Source organism: Pan troglodytes, chromosome 3, assembly GCF_028858775.2.
Source record: "Pan troglodytes isolate AG18354 chromosome 3, NHGRI_mPanTro3-v2.0_pri, whole genome shotgun sequence".
NCBI lineage: Eukaryota > Metazoa > Chordata > Mammalia > Primates > Hominidae > Pan > Pan troglodytes.
The window spans coordinates 74,870,763-74,880,260 of NC_072401.2; the positions used below are offsets into that span (position 1 = coordinate 74,870,763).

Here is a 9,498-nt window from a genome sequence, read left to right on the forward strand (position 1 = left end):
TCACAAAGAAGAGAAAAAATACAAATAACCAATTACAGAAAAGAAAAAGGGAAATTACTTTCAACACAAGAAATATTTACAGAATTAATATTTTGAAAAACTATGTACTAATTTGAAGTTTTCAAAATAAGCACCGTTCTTTGAAAACAGATGAAATGCACAATTTTTAGAAAAATATAAAATGTTAAAATTAGCACAAAAGGAAATGTAAACTTGAATTAACTGATAAGAACTAAAGAAATTGTAGGCTGGGCATGGTGGCTCTCGCCTGTAATCCTAGCACTTTGGGAGGCCTAGGCGGGCGGATTGCTGAGCTCAGGAATTTGAGGCCAGCCTGGCCAACATGGTGAAACCCTGTCTCTACTAAAGTACAAAAAAAATAAAAAATAAAAAATAAAAAATAGCCGGGTGTGGCGGCATGCGCTGCCCAGGAGGCAGAGCTTCCAGTGAACACAGATCAGAGATCATGCCACTGCATTCCAGCCTGGGTGACAGAATCAGGATCCAGCTCCAAAAAAAAAAAAAAAAAAAAAAAAAAAAAAGAAATCGTAATGAAAAATCAAAGTTCTCCCTTTTTCTAAAGCCTCAGGCCAAGATGGTATTATGGATGAATTCTACAAAATTTCAAATGCAAAAAAAAGCTCTTAACATTTTTTGAGGTTTGTATAGTCTTGGTTCCAAAACAAATAGAAAGAGTACAAGAAAAGAAAATTATAGGCACAGTTCACTTTTAAACACAGAAGTGAAAATAAAATATTAGCAAGTCCAAATTAATAGTATGTCATAATAATAAATTTTCATTTTTAATTTTCATGAATATATAGTAGGTATATGTATTTATAGGGTACATGACATGCTTTGATACATGCATGCAATGCGTAATAATCACATCACGTAAAATTAGATATCCTTCCCCTCAAGCATTTATCTTTTGTGTTACGAACAACCCAATTATATTCTTTTAGTTATTAAAAATATGTAATTACATTATTATTGAGTACAATCTCCTGTTGTGCTATCAAATACTAGGTTTTAGTCATTCATTATATATTTTTTGTACCCATTAACCTTTCCCAACATCTCCCCACACTCCCACTGCCCTTCTCAGCCTCTGGTAACCATCCTTCTATGTCTCCATGAGTTCAATTGTTTTGATTTTTAGATCCCACAAATAAGTGAGAATATGTGATGTTTGTCTTTTTGTGCCTGGCCTATTTCATTTGAGCTAATGACCTCCAGTTCCATCCATGTTGTTGCAAATGACAGAATCTCATTCTTTTTTATGGCTGAGTAGTACTTTGTTATGTGTAAGTTCCACATTTTTCAAAATTCATTCATCTGTTGATGGGCACTTAGGTTGATTCCAAATCTTGGCTATTGTGAAGTGCTGCAACAAACATGGGAGTGCAGACATCTCTTTGATATGCTGATTTTATTTCTTTTGAGTATATACCTAGCAGTAGGATTGCTGGATCACATGGTAGCTCTATTTTTAGTTTTTTGAGGAACCTTCAAACTGTTCATCATAGTGGTTGTACTAATTTACATTTCCACCAACACTGTATAAGGGTTCTCTTTTCTCTACATCCTCACCAGCATTTGTTACTACCTGAAGAGGTAGTTTTGACTTGTATTTCTCTGACAATCAATGATTATCAGAGAAATACAAATTTTGTGTGTGTTTTTCAATTTTTTTCATTAGTATTTTACAGTTTTCATTGCAGAGCTCTTTCACCTCTTTGTTAATTTTCATATACTTGTTTTCTATTTGTATATCTTATTTTGAGAAATGTCTATTCAGATCTTTGTCCCATTTTTAATGGGATAATTTGAGCTCCTTATATATTATACTTATTAATCCCTTGTCAGACAGGTAGTTTGCAAATATTTTCCCCCATTCTATGGGTTGTCTCTTCACTTTGTTGATTGTTTCCTTTGTGCAGAAGCTTTTTAACTTGATGTGATACCATTTATCTATTTTTGCTTTGGTTGCATGTGCTTGTGGGATATTGCTTAAGAAGTGTTTGCTCAGACCAATGTCTTGTACAGTTTAGTTTCTTCAATGTTTTTGTGGAGTCGTTTCATAGTTTGAGGTCTTACATGTAAGTCTTTAGTCCATTTTGATTTGATTTTTTTGTATAAGGAGATAGTGACCAGGTTTCATTCATCTGCATGTGGATATACAGTTTTTCCAGTACCATTTATTGAACAAATTGTCTTTTTTCCTAGTGTCTGTTCTTGGCAACTTTGTTGAAAATGAGTTTTACTGTAGGTGTGTACATTTGTTTCTGGGTTCTCTCTTCTGTTCCACTGGTCTATGTGTCTGTTTTTATGCTAGTACCATACTATTTTGGTTACTATAGCTCTGTGGTGTAATTTGAAGTCAGGTAATGTGATTCTTCCAGTTTTGTTCTTTTTGCTCAGGATAGCTTTGGCTATTCTGGGTATTTTATGATTCCATATAAATTTTAAGATTGTTTTTTCTATTTTTGTGAAGAATGTCGTTGGTATTTTGATAGGGATTGCATTAAATCTGCAGATTGCTTTGGGTAGTATGGACATTTTAACATTATTGATTCTTCCAATCCATAAACAGGGAATATCTTTCCATTTTTTGGGTGTCTTCTTCAATTTCTTTCATTAGTGTTTTAGAGTTTTCTTTTCTTTTCTTTTCTTTTTTTTCTGAGATACGGTCTCACTCTGTCACCCAGGCTGGAGTGCAGTGGCACAGTCTTGGCTCACTGCAACCTCCATCTCCCAGGCTCAAGCAATCCTCCCACCTCAGCCTCCTAAGTAGCTGAGATTACAGGCATGCACCACCATGCCTGGCTAATGATTTTTTTTCTTATATTTTTAGTAAGGACAGGGTTTCTCCATGCTGGCCAGGCTGGTCTCGAATTCCTGGCCTCAAGTGATCCACCCGCCTTGGCCTCCCAAAGAGCTGGGATTATAGGCATGAGCCACCACACCCTGCTTAGAGTTTTCATTGTAGAGATCTTTTACCTTTTCGGTTAATTCCTAGGTATTTAATTTTGTTTGTGGTTATTATAAATGGGATTACTTTTTTGATGTAGTTTTTCAGATTGTTCACTATTGGCATGTAGAAATGTTACTGATTTTGTATGTTTATTCTGTATTCTGCAAATTTAACTGAATTTTGTTTATCAGTTCTAATAGTTTTTTGCTGGAGTCTTTAGTTTTTTCTGGATATAAGATCATATCTTCTGGAAAGAAGGATAATTTGAGTTATTCCTTTCAGCTTGGATGCTCTATTTCTTTCTCTTATCTGATTGCTCTAATTAAGACTTCCAGTATAACACTGGTAAAAGTGGGCATCCTTCTCATGTTCCAGATCTAAGAGGAAAAGCTTTCAGTTATTCCCCATTTAGTATGATACCAACTGTGGGTCTATCATACGTGGCTTTTATTATGTTAAGGTATGTTTCTTCTATACCCAGGTCTTTGAGGTTTTTTTTTTATCATGAAGGGTGGGGAACTTTATCCAATGCTTTTGCAGCATCAAGTGAAATGATTATATGATTTTTGTCCGACAATGTGATATGATGTATCACATTGATTGATTTGCATATGTTGAACCATCCTTTTATCCTTGGGATGAATCTCACTTGGTTATGATGAATGATCTTTTTAATGTATTGTTGAATTTTGTTTGCTGGATATTTTGTTGAGAATTTTTGTATCAATATTCATAAGAGATATTGGCCTATAGTTTTCTTTCTTTGTTGTGTCCTTGTCTGGTTTTGGTATCAGGGTAATACTAGCCTTGTAGAATGAGTTTGGAAGTATTCCCTCTTACTCTATTTATTGGAACAGTTTGAGTAGGATTGGTATCACTTCTTTAAATGTTTAACAGAGTTCAGCAGTGAAGCCATTGGGTCCTGGGGTTTTCTTTACTGGGAGATTTTTTATTGCAGCTTTGATCTCATTATTTTTTATTGGTGAGTTCAGGTTTTGAATTTCTTCATGGTTCAATCTTAGTAGGTTGTTGTGTCTAGGAATTTGTACATTTCTTCTAGATTTTCCAATTTATTGGCATATAGTTGCTCATAGTAGCCACTAATGATCCTTTGACTTTCGCAGTGTCAGTTGTAATGTCTCCTTTTACATCTCTGATTTTATTTATTTGAGTCATCTCTCTTTTTTTCCTGGTCTAAACTAAAGACTTGTCAATTTTGTTTCTCTTTTCAAAAAACCAGCTTTTTGTTTCACTGATCCTTTTTATTTTGAGACACAGTCTCACTATGTTGTCCGGGCTGGAGTGCAGTAGCATGATCATAGCTCACTGCAGCCTTGACCTCCTGGGCTCAGGTGATCCTCCCTCCTCAACCTCCTGAGTAGCTGGTCAGATGTGTATGTATGCCATCACACCTGACTAATTGTTTGTACTTTTTGTAGAGGTGGGTTTTTGCCATGTTTCCTAGGCTGGTCTTAAACTCCTGAGCTCAAGCCATTCCCCTGCCTTGGCCTCCCAAAGTGCTACAATAAAATTCGAGGCATGAGCCACTGTGCCTGGCTGATATTTTGTATGATTTTCTTCATTTCAATTTCATTTATTTCTGCTCTGATCTTTATTATCTCGTTTCTTCTACCAACTTTTGCATTTGGTTTGCTCTCACTTTTCTAGTTCTTTAAGATGTATCATTAGGTTATTTATTTAAAGTTTTTCTTCTTTTTTGATATAGGCACTTAAAGTTATAAATTTCCCTGTTAGTACTGCTTTTGATGTATCCTATAGGTTCTGTTTCTATTATCATTTGTTTCAAAAAAAATTTCAATTTCCTTCTTAATTTCTTCATTAACTCACTGGTCATTCAGGGGCATATTGTTTAATTTCTATGTGGTTGTACAGTTTCCAAAATTCCTCGTTATTAATTTGTGGTTTAATTCCATTGTGGTCAGAGAAAATGCTTGATATTATTGTAATTTTTTAAATATTTTAAGACTTATTTTGTGACCTAGCATATGGTCTATCCTTAAGAATGATCCACATGCTGAGAAGAAAAATGTGTATTCTGCTGCCATTGGATGAAACATTCTGTAAATATCTATCAGGTCTATTTGTTCTATAGTGCACATTAAGTCTAATTTTTTTATTGTTGATTTTCTCTCTGGGAGATCTGTCCAATGAGGAAAGTGAGGTGTTGAAGTCTCCAGCTATTATTTTGTTGGGGGTCTATCTCTTTTTTTTTTATCTCTAATAATAATTGCTTTATACATGTAGCTTGCTCCAGTGTTGGATGTATATATACTTACATTTATTATATGCTCTTGCTGAATGGACCCCTTTATCATTATATAATTACTTTCTTGGCTCTTCTTACAGTTTTTGTCTTGAAATCTGTTTTCTATAATATAAATGTAATTACTCCTGCTTTTTCTTGGGCTCCATTTGCATGGAATATCTCTTTCCTTCCCTTTATTTTCCAGTCTATGTGTATCTTTGTAGGTAGAGTGTGTTTCTAGTATGCAACAGATCACTGGGTCCTGTTCTTTCATCCATTTAGCCACTCTGTTTCTTTAGATTGAAGAGTTTAGTCCATTTACATTCACTATTACTGTTGATAACATTGGACTTAGTCCTGCCAGTTTGTTATTTATTGTCTCATTGTTTTGCAGTCTTCTTTTCCTTTTTTCCTTCCTGTCATTCTTAAAGTGGAGATGATTTTCTCTGGTGGTATGATATAATTTCTTGCTTTTTTATTTTTTGTTTATCATTGTATGTTTTCCAATTTGAAGTTACCATGAAGGTTGCAAATACTATCTTACAGCCCATTATTTTAAGCTGGTGATAACTTAAAACTGATTGCATAAACAAGCAAACAAACACACAAAAAGAAAACTAAAGAAGGGCTACACTTTAATTTTGTCCCCCCACTTTTTAACTTTTTGTTGTTTCTCTTTATGTCTTACTGTTCTGTCCATGTCTTGAAAAATTGATGCAGTTATTATTTTTTATTAGTTCATCATTTAGTCTTTCTACTTAAGTTGATAGAAGTTTACACACCACAACTACAGTGTTATACTATTCTGTGTTTTTCTGTGTCCTTAATATTACCAGTGAGTTTTGTACCTTCAGATGATTTCTTCTTGCTCATTAATATCCTTTCATTTCAGATTGAAGACCACCCTTTAGCATTTCTTGTAGGACAGGTCTGATGTTGATGAAATCCCTCGGTTTTGTTGGTCTGGGAAGGTCTTTATTTATTCTCCTGCATGCTTAAAGGACATTTTTGCCAAATATACTATTCTAGGATGAAAGATTTTTCTTTCAGCACTTCAAATATGTCATACCAGTTTCTCCCGGCATGTAAGTTTTCCACTGCATTTTGCTGTTAGATGTATTGGAGTTCTATTGTATGTTATTTATTTCTTTTCTCTTGCTGTTTTTAAAATTTGTTCTTTATCCCTTGGGAGTTTAATTATTAAATGCCTTGAGGTAGTGTTCTTTGGGTTAAATCTGCTTGATGTTCCATAACCTTCTTGTACCTGAATGTTGATATCTTTCTCTAGGCTTGGGAAGTTGTCTGATGTTATCCCTTTGAATAACCTTTCTATTCCTATTTCTTTCTCTACCTCCTCTTTAAGGCCAATAACTCTTGGATTTGCTTTTTTGAGACTATTTTCTAGATCTTATAGTTCTGCTCATTGCTTTTTATTCTTTTTATTCTTTTTTCTCTCTGCATATTTTCAAATAGCCTGTCTTCAAGCTCACTAATTCTTTTTTTCTGCTTGATCCATTCTACTATTAAGATATTCTGATGCATTCTTCAATGTGTCAATTGCACTTTTCAACTCTGGAATTTCTGCTTGATTCTTTTTAATTATTTCAATCTCTTTGTTAAATTTATCTAACAGAATTCTGAATTCCTTCTCTGTGTTATCTTGAATTTTAGTTTCCTCAGAAGAGCTATTTTGAATTATCTCTCTGAAAGACCATATATCTGTTTCTCCAGGCTTGGTCCCTGGTGACTTATCTAGTTCATTTAGTGGTGTCGTGTTTTCCTGGATGTTATTGATGCTTGTAGATGTTTGTTGGTGTCTGGGCATTGAAGAGTTAGGCATTTATTGTAGTCTTCACAGTCTAGGTTTGTGTCTTTCCTTCTTGGAAAGGCTTTCCAGATATTCAAAGGGACTTCTGCCTAGTCCCAATAATACTGTAGTTTTTGTAGACTCACAGAAGTACCACCTTGGTCGTCTTTAATATAATCTGGAAGAATTCTCCGGATTACCATACAAAGACTCTTGTTCATTTTCCTTACTTTCTCCCAAACACACGGAGTCTTACTCTCTGTTCTGAGCCACGTGGAACTGGGAGTGTGGTGACGCAAGCACTCCTGTGGCCGCCACTACTGGGACTGCACTGGATCAGACTTGAAGCCAGCACAGCACTGAGTCTTGTTCAAGGCCCTTCCCTTCAGGGTAATGAGTTCCCCAAGGCCCTAGGCATGTCCAGAGATGCTGTCTGGGAGTCAGGGTTTGAAGTAAAAAACCTTAGCAAATTACCTGATACTCTATTTTATGGCAGCTAAGCTGGCACTCAAATCACAATACAAAGTCCCTCCCGCTCCTCTCTTCCCTTTTCACAGGCAGAGGGACCTCTCTCTGTGGCCACCACCACCACCAACCCATGGGGGATTCTGCCAGGCCACTGCTGATGTCACTTAAAGCCCAAGTGCTCTTCAGTCAGCTTGTGATGGATGCTGCCAGGCCTGGGACTCACCCTGCAGGGCAGTGGGCTCTCCTTTTGTCCAGGGCATTTCCAGAAATGTCATCCAAGAGCCTAGGCCTGGACTCAGGGACTCCAAGAGCCTGCTCTACCCCACCTTGGCAGAGCTAGTACCTACGGTGCAAGACAAAGTCCCATTTACTTTTCCCTCTGCTTTTCTCAAACAGAAGGAGTCTCCCACCATAGTTGCCACAGCTGGGAATGTGTGGCGTTTCCCCTGAAGCCAGCATGTCTCAGAGCCCAAGGCCCATTGTGTACTCCCTGGGTATCACTGCCGGTTATTCAGGGCCCAAGGGCTCTTTCGTTAGCAGATGATAAAACCTGCTTGGACTTATCTTTCCCTTTAAGAAAGAGGGTACACTTTTGGCCCAAGGTGTGTCTTGAAATGTGGTTTGGGAGCTAGGGTCTGGAATAGGGGCTTCATGACTCTACCTGGTACACTATCCTACTGTGACTGAGCTGGTATCCAAAATGCAAGACAAAGTCCTCTTTATTCTTCACTCTGCCCTCCTCAAGCAGAAGGAAAGAGTCACTTTCATTGCTTCGAGCTGCACTGCCTGGAGTTGTGGGGAGGAGTAGCACAAGCGCTTCCTTAGCTGCGCCCACTGGTGTCTCCCTAGGTCACCTAGTTCTCACTAGGTACCACCCTAATTCGCTGACTCTCAGCCCAGCCTTGCACTAGGAGTTGCCTAGGAATTGCAGTCCTTGTGTCCTAGACTGCCTTTCAAGTTTACCTAGGCCCTCACAGCACTTCAGCCTGCAGTAGCGAGGCTTGCTGAAAAACTCCAGTTCTTACCGCTGGGATGAGCGATTCTCTCTGGCTAGGGCTATTCCAAATGCTCCCTCTGGTGTGCAGGTGCTGGTTGAGACCAGCAAGGCTTTATTCTCCACTGTGACAGGGCAGCACCCAGTTCAATGTAAAATCCCCAAGTTGCTGCATTTTCCCTCCCCAAAGTGCACAGATTCTCCCTCTCTCTGCACCTCTCTCTGCTGACAGCAGATGGAGGAGGTGTGGTATCCATGATTCGAGACTGTCTCTCCTGCACTCCTCAATGCCTCTTTCAGTGATACGAAGTTAAAAGCAGGTATTATGATTCCTCACCTAATTTTTGGTTTTTGGGATGGTGCTTTTCCATGGGCAGGTAGTTATTAAAATTTGGTGTTCCAGTAAAAGGGATGAAAGGTGTAGGATTCTATTCCACCATCTTGCTCTGCCCCTAACAATAATTTTTGTTATAAAGTAAGATATTATTATCTTAGAGATAACACAAAATTAGGACAGTTTTATCTCCATAAAAGCAAGGATGAGTCTGCGCCGGGTGTACCTTATCGCCGTGCCTCAGAAAATTGAGGAAATCAAGGGTTTTCTGCTTACAGCCTGGTGAAAGGATGCCAAATCTGTCAAGATCAAGAAAAGTAAGGACAATATGAAGTTTAAAGTTCCATGCAACAGATTCCTTTATACCCTGATCATCACTGACAAAGAGAAGGCAGAGAAACTGAACTAGTCCCTGCCCCCTGGTTTGGCAGTGAAGGAGCTGAAATGAACCAGACACCCTGATCTAAACTGTATTAAAATATTAAAAATCCTTTAAAACAAGAAAGCAAGGATGATTCAACATCAGAAAATGAGCCAATGTAACTCACCACATGAATACACTAAAGGAGAAAAACTATAGGATGATCGTAATAGAACCAGAAAAAGCATTGGATAAAATTCAATAACTTCATGATTAAAAATTAAAACTCTT

The 9,498-nt window shown here is 37.4% G+C and overlaps 1 pseudogene; it reads left to right on the forward strand.

Annotated features, from left to right (window-relative positions):
* The first annotated feature begins 9,051 nt into the window (after positions 1-9,051).
* LOC100614600 (large ribosomal subunit protein eL38-like) lies at positions 9,052-9,297 on the forward strand (annotated as a pseudogene).
* Positions 9,298-9,498: the final 201 nt, after the last annotated feature.